A 23,808-nucleotide genomic window follows, 5' to 3' on the forward strand; every position below is an offset into this window, starting at 1 on the left:
TATCGTGTGCCCCGGCTGATGGGACATTCCAAAAATGTCGTTGCCATTGTATGTCCCATGGCATGGGACATACAGTACACAACAGGAACACAAAATATTTGAATTTACAGACTTATGACTTATTTACATTATGTTTACAATAACCGTAAATGATAACGGTGAATAATACAAAACTTTGCTAAAATAATTACGATTGGAACCAGCGTAACGTAAAATTTATTATGATAGGAAAAGGTTAAGTTACTTCTTACCAAGGCCAGTATTCAATGACAGACTTCTTATCCCTTATTCCCCCACTAGAACGCTCGGATCCAATGACCAACATTTACTGACCGCTCCCTCCCTTAAAATTATTAACACTCGCATTTTTCCAGTTACAGCACCGCAAACATAGAACTCCCTTCATATTCATTTAAGAGAAGAATGTTTTCCTAGGTAGATTTAAGAGTAAGTTAAAATGCTTTCTTTTTAAAGATGTTTTTGACCTTTAGCTCTTCAAAGTAGATACCTTTACATTCGACCTCCGATTTCATTTGCCAAATTAAACTTCCCAATTTCTTATTCGCTTTCTATTTATCCCTCCATTTACCTTATCTCCTTTCTACTCGTTATTCTCTCCCCTGCTTTTCCAATTTCTCCATACCCCCCTTTTGTTCTTCCTGTATTTGTCTTCTTTCCTATCCAATATTGTATTTCTTACCCTCCTTTCTCATTTGGCACAGTAAGTCTTGTACGTCTAGTATATGTTTTGCATATAGTACTCCCTGAATGTTGTAAAACATTTTTAGCTATGTTCATTGCTTAGAAATATGATTAAGTGATTAATCAAATTTAAAATAAAACTTGAAACTTGAAATTACCCCCTCCATGTTAAGCCTACTTTAGATAAGTATAAAAGTTGCCTTTTCCTGATCACACATAATTGGAAGAACCATGACAGGATTAATTATACTTTTTGGTGGGTAAATGTGTGTACCACATATATGTATAAAAGAATGATGGCGGAACGTTTGGGGACTAGTAAGTCCTTTAATGATGTATGGAGTCCATTGACTACTTTTGTTGCATACAGTAAGGGTCATATTTCTTTTCTTTTTTTTCCCCATGAGATTTCTTTACACATCCAGGGAAGGTGGGTGGGGGGAGGAGGGAAATATACTTTGAATTAAATTATTAAATTATAATATTGTAATCACATCATATGTATTATTGTATTAATAATTAAGATGAGAATGGGAGTAAATGACTGTTTAATGCGTTCTATGCAGTATTTATGATTTACCAATTGTATTGCACTATTAAAGTTTGAAAATCAATAAAGATTTAAACAAAAAAAAATTACCCCCTCTTTTACAAAGGTGCGCTATGCTTTTTAGTGTGTGCTAAATGTTAGCACAGGCTAAACACGCGCTAAACGCTAATGCGTGCATGTTATCCTACAGATGCGGTAGCGGTTAACGCATGTGTTGATTTAGCACGCACTAAACGCATGCTAAAATGCTTAGTGCACCTTTGTAAAAGAGGGCCTAAGGGCTCCTTTTACTAAGCTGCGGCAACGTTTTTAGCGCGCGCTGCTAATTAGTGTGTGCTAACCCCCGCGTGCTAAAACCCACTAGCGCAGCTTAGTAAAAGGAGCCCTAAGTTTTTGTATCTGAGGCAATGGAGGATCAAGTGACTCGCCTGAGGTCACAAGGAGCTGAAGTGGGAATTAAACCCAGTTCTCCAGGATCACAGTCTAAAGAACTAACCGTTAGGTTACTGCTCTACTTCCATCATTCTCACATTTCCTCTCCTACATTTTTGTCTCCAGTGCCTCCTTTTCAGCCTCATTTTTGTAATATTGCATAGTGGCAAACCAAGCTCCTATTTACTCTCTTGGTTGACCTGCAGTCAAATGAATTGCAAAACTTGACACTTCTAGATGACTGAAGCAGTTCTTCTGATGTGCTGATCATCTCGTGAAGAGGGAAGGAGGCCACAAGCTGCTACAGTATACCCAGCTGTGTTTGGGTAGGAGTTGAAATAATAGCATTGCTACTTCTCTTGTCTCTTCTTTGGAAACTGTCGTGCAAACCATTATGCATGGTTACATATCACTTAAGCAGCTGAAAGGTGTGTTATAAAGGCTAATTATAATTATTACGGTGCTAGTAAATACATATATTTCAAGTTCACCATTCAAGAAGCAAATGTTTAATTAAGCATAGAATTTGTTACAGTAAATTCGTTCCAAAGACATTTTCACACCATGAAAAAGAAACAAAGATATTCAACGGTATGGTTTAACTCAGTGCATCATAAGTATGTTTCAAATTGTATGTTTATTTTATTAAACCATTAAACATGCAGCATAACATCATTAAGACAACATCCAGATTACAGGATCTCAACAAGATATGTGGCTAATACCCAACAAAACCAATCTCCAACTACCAATGAGTACTCTAGTCCCTATAGCAACGCTGAAGAGGCCATTAATGTTCCTTCACAGCAGCCTCTCCACATTAGTATATACTCAAGAAGTTTTCATCCTTCCCTCTCTCTCTCTCTAATACCCTTTTCAATTATAGTTCCTCCCATTCCTCCCCTTTTACCCCCCTTTTTAGTGCTCAATGCTATATATTTAAGGGCAAGCTACCGGCCCCTAGACGGCAACCGCTCCAAAATGAAGACCATGTCTGTTGAAACAAACACCACCCTTTTGGAGAACTTTTTTTGAGCATCTAATCATTCAAGCTATGACAGGTAATAATATCCTGTAGATCAGTGTTCTTCAACCACCGGTCCGTGGACCGGTGCCGGTCCGCAGAAATTTGCTGCCGGTCCCCAGGGCCGGCATGTGCATCTGCTGACTGTATTTTGCACTGTTCAAGAAGACATGCATTTGTTTCTTTTCCTCTGGAGTTGTACGGCACGCAGAGTCTTGCATCTTAGGGTTTGTTTGTATATATTAGTACTTTTAGTTTTTGTTCCCGTATTTGCAAAGAGGTTATCCGTTTTCTGGTAGGAATGATTGTTGAGAAGCATACAGTGTGCTTTGTGTAGTTTATGATCAAACAATTTTTTTATTGATGCAGAAAACAAATATAATCACCAATGGCAAATTTAGGAATATAGCTTTATGTAGTTTAATTTTGTGGTTAACCATTATGTGTTAAGATTATTGTGTGTGTGTATATGTGAAAAATAAATGGAAAAAAATTGTGTTATAATTTGTACTATTATGGGGGCAGGGTCTGGGGGAAATGGGCGGGGTCTGGCCCACGACTTGGCCTGGTGTTGTCAGTCAGTGGACCGGTGCTGGTCCACAAAATAATTATTTTATTTCCACTGGTCCATAGGTGTAAAAAGGTTGAAAAACACTGCTGTAGATCAATGTTTCTCAACTTCTTCACACCAAGTACCCCCTAAGTCTAGCATATATCAACCGAATACCCCACCCCACCCAAGCTCTGCCCAGATCCACCCACATAATAGTACTAAGTGTAATGCAATTTCTTCCATTCATGTTTCATATACACACAATATAATCTTATTAATACATAATGGTAACCACAAAATTAATAAAACACAAAGCATACTGTATGCAGAGAAAATGTTAATTATCATTTATATTCTTTTTTTTTTCAAAGTGGTCAAAGCAGATGACTTAAAAATATGCAATGTCACCTCAGTGGGGGTAAATGGACAATACATGGACTGGAAAAGCATCACGAGTGGAGTGCCGCAGAGTTTGGTGCTTAGAACCGTGCTCTTCAACATATTTATAAATGACCTGGAAATTGGAACGATGAGCGAGGTGATTAAATTTGCAGACAATACGAAGTTATTCAGAGTAGTGAAGACACAGAAGGATTGCGAAGACCTGCAACGTGACATAAACACGCTTGAGAAATGTGCTGCGACATGACAAATGAGGTTAAAGTGGATAAGTGTAAGGTGATGCATGTCGGTAACAAGAATCTTATACACGAATACAGGATGTCCAGTGCAATACTTGGAGAGATCCCCTCAGGAAAGAGGCTTGAGAGTGCTGGTCAACAAGTCGATGAAGCTGTCTGTGCAATATGTGGCGGCGGCGGCAAAAAGGGCAAACAGAATGCTAGGAATGATTAAGAAAGGGATCATGAACAGATCGGAGTAAGTTATCATGCCACTGTACTGGGCCATGGTACGCCCCCACCTGGAATACTGCATCTAGCATTGGTCGCCGTACTTAAAGAAGGACATGGTACTACTCTAAAGGGTCCAGAGAAGAGCGACTAAAATGGTTAAGGGGCTGAAGTAGTTGCCGTACAGTGAGAGATTAGAGAAACTGGGCCTCTTCTTCCTTGAAAAGAGGAGACTGAGAGGGGACATGATTGAAACATTCAAGATAATGAAGGGAATAGACTTAGTAGATAAAGACAGGTTGTTCACCCTCTCCAAGTTAGAGAGAATGAGAGGGCACGCTCTAAAGTTGAAAGGGGATAATTTCCGTACAAACGTAAGAAAGTTATTCTTTACCCAGAGAGTGGTGGAAAACTGGAACGCTCTTCCAGAGGCTGTTGTAGGAAAAAAAAACATCCTCCAGGGATTCAAGACAAAGTTAGACAAGTTCCTGCTGAACCAGAACATACGTAGATAAGGCTAGACTCGATTAGGGCACTGGAGCGGACTGCTGGGCACGATGGACCATTGGTCTGACCCAGCAGTAACAATTCTCATGTTCTTATGTTCTCAGTAGAAATTAGAAAAATAGACAAATATAGTTCAAAACATGACCCCTCTTTTACTAACACATAGAGCAGGTTTTAGTGCTGGCAGCAGCAGTAACTGCTCTGACGCTCAAAAAAGTGCTATGAGCATCGGAGCAGAAACCGCCGCTGCCGGAGCTAAAACCCTTACTATGCATTAGTAAAAGAGGGGGATAAACAGCAGATATAAATTCTCAAAATTGACACATATTGATCACTAAATTGAAAATAAAATCATTCGTCCTGCATTTGTTGTCTGATGATTTCATGTGTCTCTGGTTGCACTTCCTTCTGACTGTGTATCCAATATTTATTTATTTCTGTCTCCTGCACGTTTTCTCTCCTCCGGACCTCATTCCCTTCACCAACCAACCAACCTCTCTCTCTGTCCCTCCATGAACCCAACTTTTATTATTCTCTCCTCCACCCCAGTTGGTAACATTTCTCCCTCTCTCATCCCCCAGATCATGTGCAGCATTTTTCACTACTTCCCACCAGAAACATGCCCATTTCTCATTCTATCACCCCTCTCCAGAACCGTGCCAACATTCCTGCACCTTGCATCCCCTTCAATCTGTCCCTCTCCACCACCATATCCAACATTTCTCCCTCTCTTCCTTCTATTCCCCATGCATCTCTACCTCACTTCTTTCTCTCTATATGCCCAATTTTCTTTCTTCCTTTCCCCATATGAACCATCTCTTTCTCTCTCACTTATGCTCAACAATTCTCCCTTTCTATTCTTTCCCAAGTTAGTGCCCCTTCTTCCCTCCTTTCTGTGACCCAGGTTCATGCCGCCCGTGCCTTCCAGCCTTTGTCCCATAATTATGGCCCTCCCATGTCCCAATGCAATGATCCTCCCCCCTCCATCTTTTCTCCCTTTGTCCCATATCATGTCCCTTCTCTCCCTTTTACTTGCTTGAGCCACACTTGCTTCCTTCAGGGCACTTGTTGCAGGGACATGCAGGCAGTAGTTTTCATGCTGCACTTAGCTGACCCACAAGCTTTCCCTCTGCGTCAGCTCTGACATCGGAGAGAGGGTTTCTGGGTCAGCTACATGCAATGTGAAAAAGCTGCTGATGCGACCTTCCAAAGGGGTGGGTAGGAAGGAGGGATCCCTAGAGGTGTCTTCAGCAGAGGAGGGAAGGCAAGAAGGAGGAATCCTCAGAGGTAGCTTCGGTGGTTGGGGCGGATAGGAAGGAGGTATCCCCAGTGACAGCTTTGATGGAGGGAGGCAGGCAATATCCTCGGCAGTGGCAGGCAGTGCTGCGTACCCCCCAACAAGTAGATCACGTACCCCTAAAGGTACACATACCGTGTGTTGAGACACACTGATATACATCATTTTTATATGCAGTGACTGGGATAGTCTGGACTACACCCAGTGGTGTAGTAGGCTGAGCAGCGCCCGGGGGTGGCACCCCCACCCTCTTCTCCCCCACCCTGTTGCACAGGTGTCCCTTCCCTTTCCCCATACCTTTTTTACTTCTCCATCATGAGCAGCATGCCCACATTAGTGCTGGCTTGCCCTTTGATGTCACTTCTTAGGTGCGGGTCCCAGAAGTGATATCACAGAAAGTGCCGATGCTAATGTGGGCAGCAACCTGACACCAGGGAAGTAAAAAAGGTATGGGCAAGGAGTGCATGCATGCGTCAAGGAGAGGAGCGTGAGAGGTGGAGAGGAAAAGAGGTGCCGTGCCCTTAGAAGACCACACCCAAGGTGATCCACCTCCCCCCTGTCGCATCCCCTTTACTAGGCCACTGACTAAGCCAATTTTGTAGTACAGTACTCCTCCGATGTTCGTGGGGGTTCCATTCCAGGAACCCCCGTGAATGTCGAAAAACCGCAAATATGTTTTTTAAGTAGGGGAGACAGGAGAGGGCAGCTGGAGAGGCAGGAAAGGGCAGCCAGAGCACCGGCGAGTGAAGGAAATCACTTGTTGTATGCTCTAACTGCCTCTTCCTGTACTAAAGTCAGGCCTCACCTATCAGGAGTTGCTTTGACACGCAGTTGCTTTGATAGGAAGAGGCGGTCGGCACATACCGCGAGTGATTTCCTTCACTTGCCGGTGCTCCAGCTGCCCTCTCCTGCCTTTCCAGCTGCCCTCTCCTACCTCCCCTTCACGGTCAGAAAATACCGCGAATGGCCAGGACCGCAAACCGTGAATTCGCAGGGAGCACTGTATATACTTTTTGAACAAAGCACTCCTTCTCAATCTCAGTCCCAATCCACCTGAGTCTATAAAGACTTGAATTTTCACTCTAAACTAAATAATAATAATAATAACAACTTTATTCTTGTATACCGCAATACTATGGAAGTTCAATGCGGTTAACAATAGAAGAGACTGTACATTTACAGCGATGATACATATTACAGTGTTGTTACATTTACAGAGATGTTACATAAATAGCAGTAATAAAAAGGCATATACTAAAGAAGAGACTGTACGTATACAGCGATGTTACATGTTATAGCGGTGATACATTTACAGTGATGTTAAATGTGAGGCAATGAAAAGGCAGGGTAATTAGATAAAACAGAGATTGAGAAAGAGAGGCCATAGTGGCTTGGGAGGGGGGCGTAGTCAGAGGGAATGGAGGCATGTCGAGGTCAGGAGGGTGCAGGGAAGGAGGGAAGGCAGCATTAGCGGAATTTGTCGAAGAGGTAGGTTTTTAGTGACTTCCTGAACAGGTGGTAGGGCGGGGAGTTGGAGATGAGGGCGGTAAGGCAATTGTTCCATTTGCCCGCTTGGAATGCTAGGGTTCTATCAATGAATCTCTTGTAGAGGCAGCCTTTTAGGGAGGGAAAGGTGAATAGGTGGGCGTTTCGTGTGCGAGAGGGGCCTGCTATTTCAAGGTGCTCAGACAAGTAGATTGGGGAAGATCTTGTTAGAGTTTTGAAACAGAGGCAGGCGAACTTAAAGATGATCCTTGCCTCTACTGGAAGCCAATGGAGATTGGTGTAGTAGGGACTAACATGGTCGTATTTTTTGAGATCATAGATGAGGCGGACAGCCGCATTTTGGACTGTTCTAAGACGTTGATGGTATTTTTATAGGATCCCAGGTAAATAATGTTGCAGTAGTCTAATATGCTTAATACCAGAGATTGAACGAGTAGACGGAAGGCTTGGTGGTCGAAGTAGCGTTTGATGGTGCGCAGTTTCCAGAGGGTACAGAAACATTTTTTCACCTGGGCACTGGTATGGTCATCGAAGGTTAGGGTGCGGTCCAGGATGACTCCAAGGATTTTTATGGTGGGTAAGATAGGGTAATCTAGCCCATTCAATCTGAGGGAAGTGTTTGTTAATTTGTGGTTGGGACTCGCTAGGAAGATTTTGGTTTTTTTCAGAGTTCAATTTTAATTTGAGTTTTGAGGTCCACAGTTCTAACTTGGTGAGGATAGATGCGATGAGTTTTTTCCGTTTCTAGAGTGAGTGAGGTAATGGGAACAATGATGGTGATGTCATCTGCATATATGAACGATTTTAGGTTAGAGTTTGCTAGGCTTCGTGCCAGAGGGGTCAAGTAAATATTGAATAGGGAGGGGGATAGGGGAGAGCCTTGTGGGACTCCACAAGGGTTACGCCAGTGGTGGGAGAAGGCTCCATTACTGTGGACCTGGTAGGTACGGTTGGTTAGGAAGCCTGTGAACCAATCTATTACCTGTCCGGAGATGCCGATGGAGTCAAGGCAGTTGAGCATAATGTCGTGGTCGACTAGGTCGAAGGCACTACTCAGATCGAATTGAAGTATCAGGGTGCTTTTACCCAGTGAGAACAGGTGGAGGAGGTAATTTGTCAGGGCAGCTAGGACGGTTTCGGTGCTATGATTTGGGCGGAAACCGGACTGGGAATCATGAAGAATATTGAACTTGTCGAGGTAATTCGTAAGGTTGTTGTTGACAAGACCTTCCATGAGTTTTTGGAAGAGTGGTATGTTGGCGATGGGTCTGTAGTTGGTGATGGAAGAGATTGGCTCCTTGGGTTGTTTAGGGATAGGGGAAATGAGGATGTGGCCAAGTTCGGACGGGAAGTGTCCAGTGGACAGGCATAGAGATACCCAATTGAAGAGTTCTGCTTTGAATGATGGGGGGGCGCATTTCATGATGGTGGGAGGACAAGTGTCTAATAGGCAGTTGGCATTGGCGTATTTAGAATAAAGTTTGAGGAATAGATTCCAGTCAGGATTTACAAAGGAGGTCCAGGACATGTCGGCTATTGAACCTTCTGTATCTGCTGCGCGTAGGTTGAGTGGGGGATCGGGGCTGTGAGCTGAAAGAGACAGTTTTAGGGTGTGGATTTTGTTCGCGAAGTGGTCGGCTAGAGTGATTGCGGAGGGAGGGAGGTCGGAGGTGGGGCGTTTGTGAGAGTCTATGTCGAATAGGGAGTTAACTAGTCTAAAAAGTGCTTTGCTGTTTAGAGAAGGGGAGTTTATTAGTTGGGAGTAGTGTATTACTGCGGCTTATCGATGATCTGTTTTTTGTATTCTTTGACTTTCAGTCGCCAGGTAAGTCTGTCTAAATCAGTCCCTGATTTACGCCAGATTCTTTCAAGTTTCCGGACTTCTCGTTTTATGGTCAGGAGGTCCGCGTCAAACCAGCTGTTTGAGGGGCGAAGAGTTTTCGAGCGAAGTTTAAGAGGGACAGTGGTGTTAAGAACCTGGTCGCTAAATTTTTTCCAATTTAGGTGGAAGTTGGGGTCTACGTCGGAGTTGGAGATGAGAGTGTAGTGTGACCAGAAGTCTGCTGGATTAAGATGTTCTCTTGTCCAGATGAATTGCTTTGTATGGATGGGGTTAGGCTTTTTGTCAGGTTGTTTTTTGTGCCAGGCTAGTTCAAAATTGCACAGGAGGTGGTCAGACCAGGGGGTATTTGACCAGGTTTGGTCTAAGAGACTTATATTGGGAGTGGTGTTGGTATTGGAGAGAAATCCTAGGAGGGTGGCCTAATGATAGAGCTGATGCCTCAGCACCCTGAGGTTGAGGATCAAATCCCAGCGCTGCTCCTTATGACCCTGGGCAAGTCACTTAGGCCCTCTTTTACTAAGGTGCGCTAACCGGTTTAGCGTGCACCAAACGCTAACGTGTGCATGTTAGTCTATGGACGTGTTGGCATTTAGCGTGTGCTAATTTGATTAGCGTGCGCTAATCAGTTAGCGCACCTTAGCAAAAGAGGGGGTTAATCTTCCATTACCCACCACTTTGAATGTGTAACCATAAAAAGGCGGGATACAAGTCCCATTCCCTTTCCCAATATATATGATATATAAACTGCCACTCCTTGGCAGAACCAAGCCAAAATGGAACACGTCATAAGTTGTGCTTTTCTTTATATAAGTTGCGACTTAATTAAGGTTCTTTCATGCCTAAAGCTTGTTTGCCCATAGAATAGAATTTTAATAAAATCACAGCATGTAGACATTTCAGGGGCATAGTTTGGATGGTGTTGTGATGCACCCTTATGTTTTATAAAATATGCAATTACACATCTAAGGGGTAATTTTATATCATGGATGCTGACATTTACACACTAATTACACATGCACATGTTTGGAATTATGACATTTAGATACATGTGTGTGCAGCTGTACAATAACTGCCAACCTTTTGCCGATGTCTATTCTGATAATACCCACATAATTTACATAGTGCATATTTGCAAGAGGGTGTTCACATGGGCACAGCTTGGGAAAGGATCAAACTTATGGAACCAGCTCAAAGAATACTGTTGTACGTTATGCACAGAATTATAGTAATTAGGTGCTAATGCTTATATCACTTAGGGGCTCATTTTCAAAGCATTTAGGCCCATATTCTATAAATGGTGCCCTACTGGCGCCTAAGTTAAATAAAAAATGCCATTTAAAAGACATTTTAAAATGATTTTAAGGCACCTACCGATGCCTAAAAAAATGGTGCTGAAATTATGCCTAAATAGGTGCTTTTCGGTGCCTAATGCCACTGTAGAAATGGCCAACACCGGAAGTGCGCCATAAAGCATCTACATAGGTGTAACTCATGTCAAAGGTAGGTGCCAGAAATCTAGGCCTTGAAAACCCTGGCTTATATTTCTGGTGCCTATCTTTGGCACTCTATTGACGGACGCTTTTAAGGCAGCCACCAACAACAGCGCCGTTTAGAGAATCCTGGCCTTAGACACGGTACCATATATTTATTTATAACATTTCTAATCTGCACTGTTAGTTTCTAGGCAGATTACAGATGTACATACATGGGGCTCCTTTTACTAATGCGCGCTAGCGTTTTTAGCGCACGCACAAAATTACCGCACGCTAAACCATGCGGTACACTTCTAGAATAACGCCAGCTCAATGCTGGCATTAAGGTCTAGTGCGCGCTATTCCGCGTGTTAAGGCTCTAATGTGGCTTAGTAAAAGGAGCCCCATAGTTCACAAGACAACACCATATTGTCTATATCAGTGTCTCTCAAACTTTATTAGCTCTGACACACTAAACAGAGCAAATTTTTTCACAGCACCTCTTACTAAGGTATTCTAGTGCATCTTAGTGGTCGCTAAATGCCAACGCGTCCATAGGATATAATGGAAGCGTTAGCACACGTTAGCATTTAGCACGCGCTAAGACGCACTAGCGTGCCTTAGTAAAAAGACCCCTAAATTGAGTAAATATTTTTTTGCGGCACATTATAATTGAAATTATAAAATTGCAAAACCAACAAAAATTTAATTTTTAGAGTTATTTATTTAAAGTTCTTTAAGCTATGTATGGATAATTGTAACATCCATGTGATGGATGTGCTTGTTTTTTTGAGTGCAAATTAATTCAAAATGCAGCTCTATAGTCAAACAGCAAATACCCATTTCATCATCTACAATCTGCAATCATTCTCTTTTGTTCAATTTAATTTCTGTGAGAGCTGAAAATCCAAGTTTGCAAAGATAAGAAGATTAAAACAGTAGCAAAGCCTTGATTGCTTTGTTGCTCAAGTTAGGCTAAAACTAAAATTACTTGATGTTAGTTTTCAAGGACCAATCACGTCAAAGAATGATGTTTGTGCGATTGTATCTTTACGCATACAGATTCTCATAACATTGACAGACTCTTGCATACATGATGTGCATATCATCTATTCTAGTGTATACTTATGAAGGGAATTTTTTAAAATAAAGTAAAATTCTGGAATATCTCGTCACACCCTCAGAATCTCTTCATGGCACACAGTTTGAGAGACACTGGTCTATATATTTCTAAAATCACTACCTATTCTCTGCATGCTGGCTCTAGTAATACCGATTACACGTCAACAAAAAAAAATTTTTCTTGGTGCCTTAGGTTTCTTTTACTTGTTCCTGGGGTTATTTGGGGTGCTGATTTAGAAAATCACATTGGATAGACCGCATCAGCTCTAGTTTCTTAGATACATTTGAATTTATGTTTCTATTGCAATCAGTCACTCCACCAGGATGAAAGAAGAGTACAAGGCCATCTCTTTAGTCTTTGAAAAGATAAATTACCAAGCACATCAATGGGTGATTTGTGTAGACTTGAAGATGGTTAATTTTCTTCTTGGTCAACAAAGTGGCTACACAAAGTATCCTTGCTTTTTATGCCTTTGGGATAGTAGAGCCAAACATGAATATTAGGCAAAAAAAGATTGGACTCTGAGGGAATATATGGTGGTTGGAGGACAAAATGTAATCAATGAACCTTTGGAAGCATGAGAAAAAGAATCATACTGCCACCATGACATATACAGCTAGGTCTGATGAAACAATTTGTAAAGGCTTTGAATAAAGACGGTAAATTCATTGAATACATAACGCAAGTTACCTGGACGTATCATGCAAAAACTGAAGGCAGCCAAGATGTCTCTCAGAGATGCTGGTTTAACAGCCAACCAGAAAAAGTGTGTGTCAAGAAAGAAGTGCAATACCTTGGATATTGCATAGGAAGAGGATTGGTAAACCCCCTACTGACAAAAATAGAGGCTGTTCAAAGTGTCCAAGCTCCAAGAACAAAAAAACTTTTCCAGTAACTAGGAATGATCGATTAAAATCAAAAATGTATTCCCAACTTTGCTGATATGGCTGCAAATCTCAAGGAATTGTTGAAGAACTCCCAGTCCAACAAATGATGGTGGAACCAAGAAGCAGACCAGGCCTTCACCAGACCTTTGCAGTGAGCCCATCTTAAAGAATGTGAATTTTAGTCTTGACTTTATTTTACAAACTGACGCCTCAGGGGTTGGCTTAAGGGCAGTGTTGAGCGAAAAGCAAGGTGAAGATGAACACCCAGTGATGTACCTGGGCCACAAGTTTTCTATAATGGAACAGCAATATTCAATGACAGAAAAATAGTGCCGAGCAGTAAAATAGGCAATTGAGTCCCTAGGCTACTATCTTCTCAGTAGACATTTTACACTAGTCACTGATCTTGGGCCATTGAAATGGCTTAGTTAAATGAAGTACACAAATATATTAGGCAGTAGTATATATCTTTATAAAGCCAAAAATCTAAGAAGCATCAAACACTAAGCCTCAATCAGAATTAATATATTTGTTTATGACCTCAGCAGTACAAACTGTGAGAAAGGTTTCATTCACAGTATATCTTGCACTAAAGTCTTCATCGGTCAGATTTTTTTATCAAATCTTATTAATTAATTTATTTTTATTTAGTTTTCAAAATAAATTAAGAGACAATACTCATCTCATTATCAGAGCATAGCAGGGGTTCTTCACCGACATAGGCTATGTTTCGCCATATAAGGCTTTATCAAGGTAATCCCCTTTCTTATGCCGATTCCACATGCACTGCCATCGTTATAGTTTAAACTATAACGTTAAACTATAACGATGGCAGTGCATGTGGAATCGGCATAAGAAAGGGGATTACCTTGATAAAGCCTTATATGGTGAAACATAGCCTATGTCGGTGAAGAACCCCTGCTAGGCTCTGATAATGAGATGAGTATTGTCTCTTAATTTATTTTGAAAACTAAATAAAAATAAATTAATTAATAAGATTTGATAAAAAAAATCTGACCGATGAAGACTTTAGTGCAAGATATACTGTGAATGAAACCTTTCTCACAGTTTGTACTGCTGAGGTCATAAACGAATATATTAATTCTGATTGAGGCTTAGTGTTTGATGCTTCTTAGTTAAATGAAGAACAGCAAAAGAAAACTAATGCACTGGTACCTCAGTCTTCAAGCATATAATTTTATAGTGGAACACAGGGCTGGCAAAGCCCACTGCAATGTGGACTTTCTATCCTGAGAAGGGGAACTAGTCAATACTGAATCTCAAGTTCTTTATATGCTTGAGCTGAGGGGGAGGGTATATGACGTGGTGTTAATCTCATCATCTAGAATAAAGGAGAGGAAGAGGGCATTACATGTGAAAATCCCCTATCAAAAGGCATCCTGGGCCTAAAGATGGAAATTAGGACCCAATGGTGAAAGCTATGTAAATTGCATATTAATTTACATATAAAGAAAGTGATTGAAAGGAAACAGACCCTGAAAGAATGAAGGAAATTGGTGGTTCTTTTACTGGTGGGTTAAACTCTCCCTAATTTTAACTGGGTGCACACCCAGTAATGAGTCAAACCTCTGGACCCATCTCTACATCCTCTTCTTCAGCTATTTCCCCAACTAACTCTTCCCGGTCTAACCAGGGAAATTGGGAAAGAGAAGGGGAGTCTCATCTGGAGGTTTGCAGTACCCCTACAATGAACTTCTTAGGGACATCTTGACTGAGAGGAGGCTTTCACCCTAACTAACCTAGGGTACGACTAATAAGACTCCTGGGTTGAAAATCATTGGACGGTAGAGCCTCTTGGGCTTTCAGGAGGCCCTTTAAGGGATGAATGCTGGTATTTGCCTAACTCTCAGTAAACCTTTAAACCAGTGTGGCCAAAGTGTGGTTAAGGGCCAAAGCCATATGACATGGCCAGGGTTTGGCCAAGGGCTCAAAGCAACCTAACATTGCCAGAGCATGGCCAAGGAGCCAAAACAACCTGATCTGGCAAGAATATGGTCAAAAGCCCAAAGCAACCTGTGGCCAGAGCGTGGTCAAAGGGCCAAAATAATTGGAATTGCCCAGAGTGACCAGATGTGGCCACAGTAACCAGAGGTTAGCAAGGAGGACTGGAAGTGACCAAAGAGACCAGGAGAACCAGGGGGACCCAAGCCGTCAACCTTACAGTTAATTAATTTGCATACGCATCTTGGGCATGCATTCAAATTTGGGTGTGCAAATCTTGGCACCAGATAAAGAATCTGGGGTAAAATGTAGACATTCTCCTTAAATAGTGAATGGTATTGACACATATTTCATGCATTTTCCCAACAGATGCACATGTGCAGTCTATCGGGAAAACACACACACATTCTTTAAGGAGAACACAAACTACAGTATGTGCCCATAGGCCCTGATTCTAAATGGTACCTAAAAAGATAGACACTGAAGAATGTGGTGCATAGCACATGTCAATCATAAATTAGATGTTGTTTATCGAATCATGCCTAGCGGTGCATAAACTGAACTTAGGCACTGGTAGGCGTCAAAACCTTAAGTGCCCCCTATTTAGGCTAGGATTTTCTTGGCCTAAATACCGGCACCTAAGTCCAATTTAGATGCCTACATGCAAAACACATCCAAGATCCACCCATGATCTGCCCCTAACCATGCCCACTTTTTGATATGCACCTTGGGCTAGGCATTAACTTGAAAGCAGTAAGTGCCTTCCAAGTTAGGCACCTACCACCCAATTAATTTTAATTTTTGCCAATTACAAGCTCATTATTGCTCATTTTCGGCGCTGATTAAGCTTTTTAAACAATTAAATTAGGCACCTAAATTGGCTAGGCACACCAATATAGGTATCTATATTCAGGCATAGTATACACTTTGATAAATAGACAACATCCATTTCAAATGACAGTCCATCCCTAATATATCCTAGTTAGGTTAATAAAGGAAAGTAGACACTATGTTACTTTACAGATGTCTTGTTATAGAATTTCCTTAGTAGGGGGTAATTCTATAAACATCATTGTAATGCATATGTAGCAAATATATGAATGTAAATTGTTTTTGATAAAATTAGAACAATATGGGGCTCATAATCAAAAAATAAATAAGTCTAAAAACCCACCTAAATCGGTACTTGGAAGATCTAAAAGACAAGTTGTCCAAGTGCCGATAATTGAAACGGGTTTTAGACGTACCTAAAAATGACTTAGGCCTTGTCAGTGCTGCTGTATGACCAGAGCTAAAAGGGGCATTTTAGGTGCAGTGGTGAGGGCGGGATTTGGGTGGGACATGGGCTGATTTAAACTTAGTCGCACTGCAAGTATAACTGAAACTTTAATGAGGCTGCCTGGACGGAAGTTGTACGTAGTGACTTAGGCCATGTAAAAAAACAGTTCTAAGTGGCAAAAAGGTATCCAAAGTGACCAGGTAAGCACTGCAGACACAAAGTACAGACCCCACACACCGCCCCAGTGATCACTGCCCCCCCCCCCCCACACACACACACAACATCATAAAAACATACACATACACATCTGCCTCCAGAACATCAGCTTAGTAAATCCATCACATTTAAGTTGGTGGGAATTTGGAATGGACTTCCAGACTCCCTAAGGCTGTTAGGCCAATTAAATCAATTCCAGAAAAGTTTAAAAACCTGGTTGTTTTCACAATAGCCACCCAAGATTTTCAACTGATAAATAAATAGTAATGCGAGTAACTTAGTATTTTTTTTCCTTTTAACCTGTACCATTTATCAAATCTTAACTAATAGCATTTTTATTTTATAGGCTATTAGTTTATTCTTCTTTTTTAACAAACTTTAAACCGAATCGAGCTCCTTAGGGAGATGATCCGGTATATAAATTCAAGTTTAGATTAGATTAGATAAGACAGCCATGCAGCAGGAGAGCACACCAGAAGCACTACACTGATTATTTCAAATTTGTTTTAATACATTTTGTCATCCAGAACATCGGTTCCAGAGTCATTTTGTTTTGCATGTGCTAATATCACCATTACCCATGACCATTACAAAATTCCACTGAGTGAGGACTTACTGCCACTCATTTTATAGGCGGTAAGGGCTACTACTACCATTAATTATTTTTATAGCGCTACCAGACGCACGCAGCGCTGCACAGAATAATAAGGACTCATACAGTATTCCTGTGCTAAGCAGTTAACATGCAGTAATGTAGCACAAGAACACCCAACTCTACACTCCTGTCACACCCCCTTAAAATAATTTTAAAATATTTTACATTGTAGTTAGGCCCTCTTTTACTATGGTGCGCTAACCGATTAGCGCACGATAATCGATTTAGCATGCGCTAAACGCTAACGCCTGCATGTTAGTCTATGGATGCATTAGTGTTTAGCGCACCAACCTATACAATCTTAGTCCTCAACAAATGATCTCTAGAACTATCAATCACTAAGTCTGTACTTTGTTTATTCCATTCAATCTAACATTTCTAATCATTGTAAACCGCATAGAACTTCACGGTCCTGCAGTATATAAATTGTTATTATTAGTAGTAAAAGAGGGGGTTAGTGTGTGCTAATTTAGCAGTTACTAAAGGATACCTGAGAGCATGCTGATATACACCATTTTAAGAGAAAGGAGACTAGTATACTGCTTTTTTGAGGCTTTGGCATTCAAAGTGGCATTCAAAGTGGCGGGAGGAGTAAGAGGACTTGCACAGGGTCACAAGGAGTAGCACTGAGATTTGATCTCACAACCTCTGGGTACAGAGGCAGCAGCTCAACCAGTGAGCCACAGTGCTTGCTTAGGCATACATTAGTACCAAACTCACCCCCCCCCCCCCCTTCCTTTACAAAGCAGCACTAGTATTTTTAGCACTGGCCATGGTGGTTACAGCTCGGACACTCAAAGGAATCCAATGAGCATCGAAGTTGTTACTGTGGTGGCCGGCGCTAAAAATGCTAGTGCAGCTTTGTCAAAGAGGGGGTAAGTGTAGTTAAAGGGCCCCTTTGTTTGGATCCAAACTTAATCATTCTGATCTATAGATACATTTGAGTTGTTATAGATAAGTACCAAGGGCCTGATTCTATAAATGGCGTCTAACTCTTAGGTAACGTTCAGCATGGTTGTTAATCATCCACTAGGTGTCATTTATAGAATCACATCTAGCAGCAACTATAATAATAATAGCTTCATTTATATCCCGTCATACCTTTTCAGTTCAAGATGGTATACAACAAGAGATGCTATAAGAACTATGCATTCTTAGAAACCATTAGACGTTTGAACCTTAGATGTACTGTCAGGGTTTTCTTGGACTAAATGAGTGCCTAAAGTAGGTGCCTATTTGCGCCTAAGTCAAACCATGCCTAAAATATATCTTGAATCCACCCCTAACCATGCCTATTTGCTGGTAGGTGCCTAAGTGTAGACGTCTACCTCAAAATAATAGATGCCATAAGAACATAAGAATTGCCGTGCTGGTCCATCGTGCCCAGTAGTACGCTCACATGGCGGCCCTTATGTCAAAGACCAGTGCTCTAAATGAGTCCAGCCTCACCTGCATATGTTCCAGTTTAGCAGGAACTTGTCCAACTTTGTCTTGAATCCCTAGAGGGTGTTTTCTCCTATAACAGCCTCAGGAAGAGCATTCCAATTTTCTACCACTCTCTGGATGAAGAAGAACTTCCTTACGTTTGTACGGAATATATCCCCTTTCAACTTTAGAGAGTGCCCTCTCGTTCTCCCTACTTTAGAGAGGGTGAACAACCTGTCTTTATCTACTAAGTCTATTCCCTTCAGTATCTTGAATGTTTCGATCATGTCCCCTCTCAGTCTCCTCTTTTCAAGGGAGAAGAGGCTCAGTTTCTCTAATCTCTCGCTGTATGGCAACTCCTCCAGCCCCTTAACTATTTTAGTTGCTCTTCTCTGGACCCTTTCGAGTAGGACCCTTTCGTGTCCTTCTTCATGTATGGCGACCAGTGCTGGACGCAGTACTCCAGGTAAGGGTGTACCATGGCCCGGTACAGTGGCATGATAACCCTCTCTGATCTGTTTGTGATCCACTTCTTAATCATTCCTAGCATTCTGTTCGCCCTTTTTGCTGCTGCCGCGCATTGCGTGGACAGCTTCATCGACTTGTGTATCTGACCTCCCAAGTCTCTTTCCTGGGAGGTCTCTCCAAGTACCGCCCCGGACATCCTGTATTTGTGCATGGGTTTTTTTTATCGACATGCATCACTTTACACTTATCCACGTTGAACCTCATTTGCCATGTTGATGCCCATTTCTGGAGCTTGATTATGTCACTTTGCAGATCTTCGCAATCTCCCTTTGTCTTCACTAATATGAATAACTTAATATCATCCGCAAATTTAATCACCTCTCTCGTTGTCCCAATGTCCAGGTCGTTTATAAAGATATTGAAGATCACGGGTCCTACCAAGTTAGGTGCCTACAAGCTAATTAATTTTTTTAATCAATTTTTAATTGTGTTTTTTATGGTGCATTCAAGTCTCAGAGCTGATTAATCCAATTAAGAAAATTAAGGCCCTCTTTTACTAAGCCGCAGTAGAAGTTTATACCCTGGTCCGGAGCATTAAATGCTTTGACGCTGCTTCGTCACTCATAGGACTTGAATGAGTATTGGAGCAGCATCGGAACATTTAGCTCTCTGGGCGTGAAGGAGGGAGGGGGTATAAGTTAGGTTCCTACATCAGTTAGGTGTGCCAATCTAAGTACCTAACTTTAGGCATCTTTTATAGAATCAGGGCCAAAATGTGTATATCATATTTAGAAGACCTGTTGTTTAGCCTGTGAAGGACTGGAATTCACCCCTCACTGAGTTAGATATTTTCAATATAGGATTATCCAAGTGCATTGTAACCTATAATCAAAAACTTTTGTATTGTGGCAAGTATTAGAAATGTGTTCTTCCCAGTAATAATACATTATTGCTAGAGAGGCTTATTTCTCACCTAACACCACAGGAAAAATATGTGTCAACTGTCTTTGAAATCCTAGTTTTGCCCACTTTCCAAAAATAAAAGGCAGAATGAAATGTTATGCTGCTACCTTTTTAGTGAGGAAATTAGAAAGTAATAGGATAGGATGCAATGTCCTTTTATGAATTAAGAACTGGTTGAAAGACCGAAAACAGAGTGGGTTTAAATGGTCAATATTCTCAATGTAGAAGGATAAATAGTGGGGGTTCACAAAATCATGCACCAAAATTACCCCCACAGCTGAAATTCAAATATGCATCCAACCAAAAGAGCTGTGAAAATATATCAAAGAGACCTTCGTCCAACTGGAAAGGGCAAATAACTTCATAGGCATTAAAAATAAACCTCCATTGATCAGTAGAAACTCAACGGACACACGGAAAAACATCTTGTAAATATAATACTTTTTAGTACTTTTAAGATTTATAGGTCACAAACGCTGAGATAATTAAATGGAAAACTTATCTTCAAGCATGTAGAGGCAGCAGAGCTAGCATCCCCACCGACAATGGCCAAGTGTTTCGCCTCGCGGCTGCTTCAATGGACTGTGGTGGTGAGATTAAGGCATTATATTCTACGCATTTCAGCAGCACTGATTATCACTTTTCTTTTTCCTGCAGTCTTTCCCTTGTTCCCTGACGCAGCTGCGAGGCGAAACGCTTGGCCAATGTCAGTGGGGATACTAGTTGTGCTGCCTCTACACGCTTGAAGATAAGCTCTGTCCCAGTATGGCAATTCTTATGTTCTTATGGTTACAGATTTCAGTGCTGCCTCTGCTATCCTCTCGTTGTTTTGCTTTGATTATCATGTCTGAACAGCAAGATGTATTTTTAAACCGAACAAAATTAGGCTTTCAAAATTTGGATAACACTTTGTTTTCCTTTGTCAGGTTCTCACACTACATAGTAAAAATGTTTCATATGAATAAAATCTATGAGTTAGTATTCATAATAGGTTAAAAAATTGTAGCTACATTCTCAAATATTACACTTCACTCGCAGGAAAATTAACATAATGGACGTCTTATAATGTACACCTTTAAATCAGTATCTAAAGAGCAGTGGTCTCAAACTTGCGGCCCGGGGTTCACATGTGGCCCGCCAGGTACTATTTTGAGGCCCTTGGTATGTTTTATCATAATCACAAAAGTAAAATAAAACAGTTTCTTGATCATATGTCTCTTTAGTTATAAATTACAATATTATTATTAAGACTTAAGCCCTCTTTTACAAAGGTACACTAAGCATTTTAGCGCAGATTTAGCTCACACTAAATCAACATGTGTGCTAACGTGTTGTGACAGGGAAGTGCCTGTCAGCAGTTTAAACACAGTTTTAAACCCTGCCTTGCAAAGGGCTGTCCCTATTCCTAAGCCCAGGAAACTGTCTAGTATCCCTGTGCCTATCACTAAGAGCCAACAGGCAGGGCAAGGCAGAGAGGCAAGGACAGAAACCATAACGTCTAGTTTAGGGCACTATAATTCCTTTTATGATTCCTTGGGCAAAGCTCTGACAAAACCTATGAGAAAGAAAACCAGCACAGACATGGTTAATGAGGGGGGTGTGGCTAGCAAGCAGGACGAACCCAGAGGGAGAGTGAGATTAGGCTTGCAGCATAAAATGAGCCCAGGTGGAAACAATAGGGGGAGGGCTGAGGAGATTACGGACACTGTGGAAAATACTGGAGAGAAGACTGGAAGGAGGAATGCAGGGAAGAGCCAGGCTGCACTAAGCAGGAGAGAGCCTGCCAAGAGGTCTCTGTCCCAGACCTTAGCTAAAGCACAGCTGGTCTTACAACCCTCCCGAGTGACCAGACTTCTAACTCCTCAACAGCAGTGCAGGGAAGTAGCAAGACTTCCAGGACAGGGCTGTCCGTTAGCTGGCCCTGAAGGGAGTTCTTACCCTAGCTCAGAGAATGGTGATTCCCTAATGGAATTAGAAAGGGCGTTATCTGAGAGCAGTGACATGGAATGCAATCTCGCAGCATGGGAGCTCCAGGAGAGTCACAGATAACGAGGTATGAATGGGGGAGGGGAATGAAAGTGAATGTTTGGAAGTAGCGTTCTTTCTCCCTTAGTCTAACTGTGAACTAGCCTGAATAAATTACTTAGAGCCCGAGAGGAAAGCCTGTGAAGATAGGGAAGGAGGTGAGAACCTGTAATTAACCTCCTCAGAAAGCTTGCACGGAACTTAGAGTCCCGATATAGTTTAACCCTGAAGCAGGAACTTTGGGAGGGGACTAACAGCAGTCTGAAACGGTTGGGTTATAAAGTTCCCTAGCCCTACCCTGAGAGCTTGGGGTAGTGGGGGCATTGGGCTTCAAGTGGGACAGTGCTAAAGCTTCCTAATGATTTTTCAAACAGAAAAAGCAAAATCAGGAGAAAACGTTTTTGGTTTTATTTTTGGCTTTTCTGCCTGGACATCAGGCTGGACTGTGTGAAAATATGTTTTGTTTAAGTCTCCTCAACACAGAGGGACTGCTTGAACCCTAGTGCTGTAAACTGAGGGAAATAAACGAAAAGCTGAACTTTACCACTAACGCAGCCTCCATTAATTATTTCACTGTTTCCCAGTGGAAGTCCTCCTGGGAGCGCTTGGTCCTTATGCCTGGGGCGGGAGCTGGGTTGCTAGCGCTAGGCTTACCCCCGGCCCCGCCACAGTGTCCATAGGATAACATGCACGCATTAGCATTTAGCACGTGTTTAGCACACGCTAAAAAGCATAGTGCACCTTAGTAAAAGAGGGGGTTAGCCAAAAGGAAAGATTTATAAACTATAAAGACTTTTACCTCATGCAAAATTGTCATTTCTTTAATAAGACATTAACCATTTTTTTCTGAGGCCCTCCAAGTATCTACAAATCCAAAATGTGGCCCTGCAAAGGGTCTGAGTTTGAGACCACTGCTATAGAGCGACAGCCTCAGCCTCAAGAAGGTTCCCCTCTTTACAAAGGCAATTATCGTATCAACTATTGTAAGGATTCAGTAGGTGGTGGAGCATTTGTCGCATAGCAGCCACTACCGCGCCTTTGTAAAAGGGTGGATAACTGTTGTAGATGGGTCCAAGGTGAACTGAGGACAGAGTGTATGTGTTCTACTTAACTGTATGGGTCGTTTGTGATATTCAGATGCTATTTTCATAGCTGTGGATAAGTTTACAACAACAAAATGGCTGTCATAACTTCTATAACTTCTCGGGTAGAGGCCCACAGGCATGGAATGAGATCCCTCGATACATCCAGGAGCAGGGAAATGTAAGCAATTTTAAGAAATGACTGAAAAAGTATTTGTTTTGTAAGATGAAATATGGGAATTGAAGCTTTAATATATTTGTAGGCGCTGGTCACTGAAATGTTTTGTTTGTTAGATTTGTTAATTGTATGTGATGTGATAATATTATGTATGTACATTTTGGAACCCGCTTTGTATAAAGTGGGATATAAATCAATAAATTATAAAGCTATATGGATAGAAGCTGAATATTGCTGTGATTCATAGGGATAGCTGTGGTCATTCACGTCTACTTCTGAATATCCCAAACACATGGTATAGATTTGAAGCAGTGTAGACGCCATTGTTAAGTAACCAGATAAAGTCATGGTAGCACAAAGATTGCCCTAACTTCCCCCTTTTTACTAAGCCGTGATTAGAGTTTTTTACCGCGGCCCAAAGTGCTAAATGCTCCGACTCTGCTCCAACATGCTTAAAATTCCTACACAATGCATAATAAAACATTTTAATAGACAGTATAGAGTGTAAGCCCACATGAAGTACGATGTAGATAGAGGACGCTGGAAATCTTCTCTGTCACAGGTCCTCAGCTATGGAATGCTCTACCACCCGAACTACGGGCTCCTTTTACAAAGGTGCATTAGGGCTTTAACGAGCGGAATAGCGCGCACTGAATTGCTCCGCTCGCTAGACCTTAACGCCAGCATTGAGCTGGTGTTAATTTAGAAGCGTAGTGCGGGTTTAGTGCGCGCTAAAAACAATAACGCACCTTAGTAAAAGAAGCCCTAAGAGACAGGGCAGGATTAACCAATAGGCCAAGTAGGCACG

Source organism: Geotrypetes seraphini, chromosome 2, assembly GCF_902459505.1.
Source record: "Geotrypetes seraphini chromosome 2, aGeoSer1.1, whole genome shotgun sequence".
Classification (NCBI taxonomy): domain Eukaryota; kingdom Metazoa; phylum Chordata; class Amphibia; order Gymnophiona; family Dermophiidae; genus Geotrypetes; species Geotrypetes seraphini.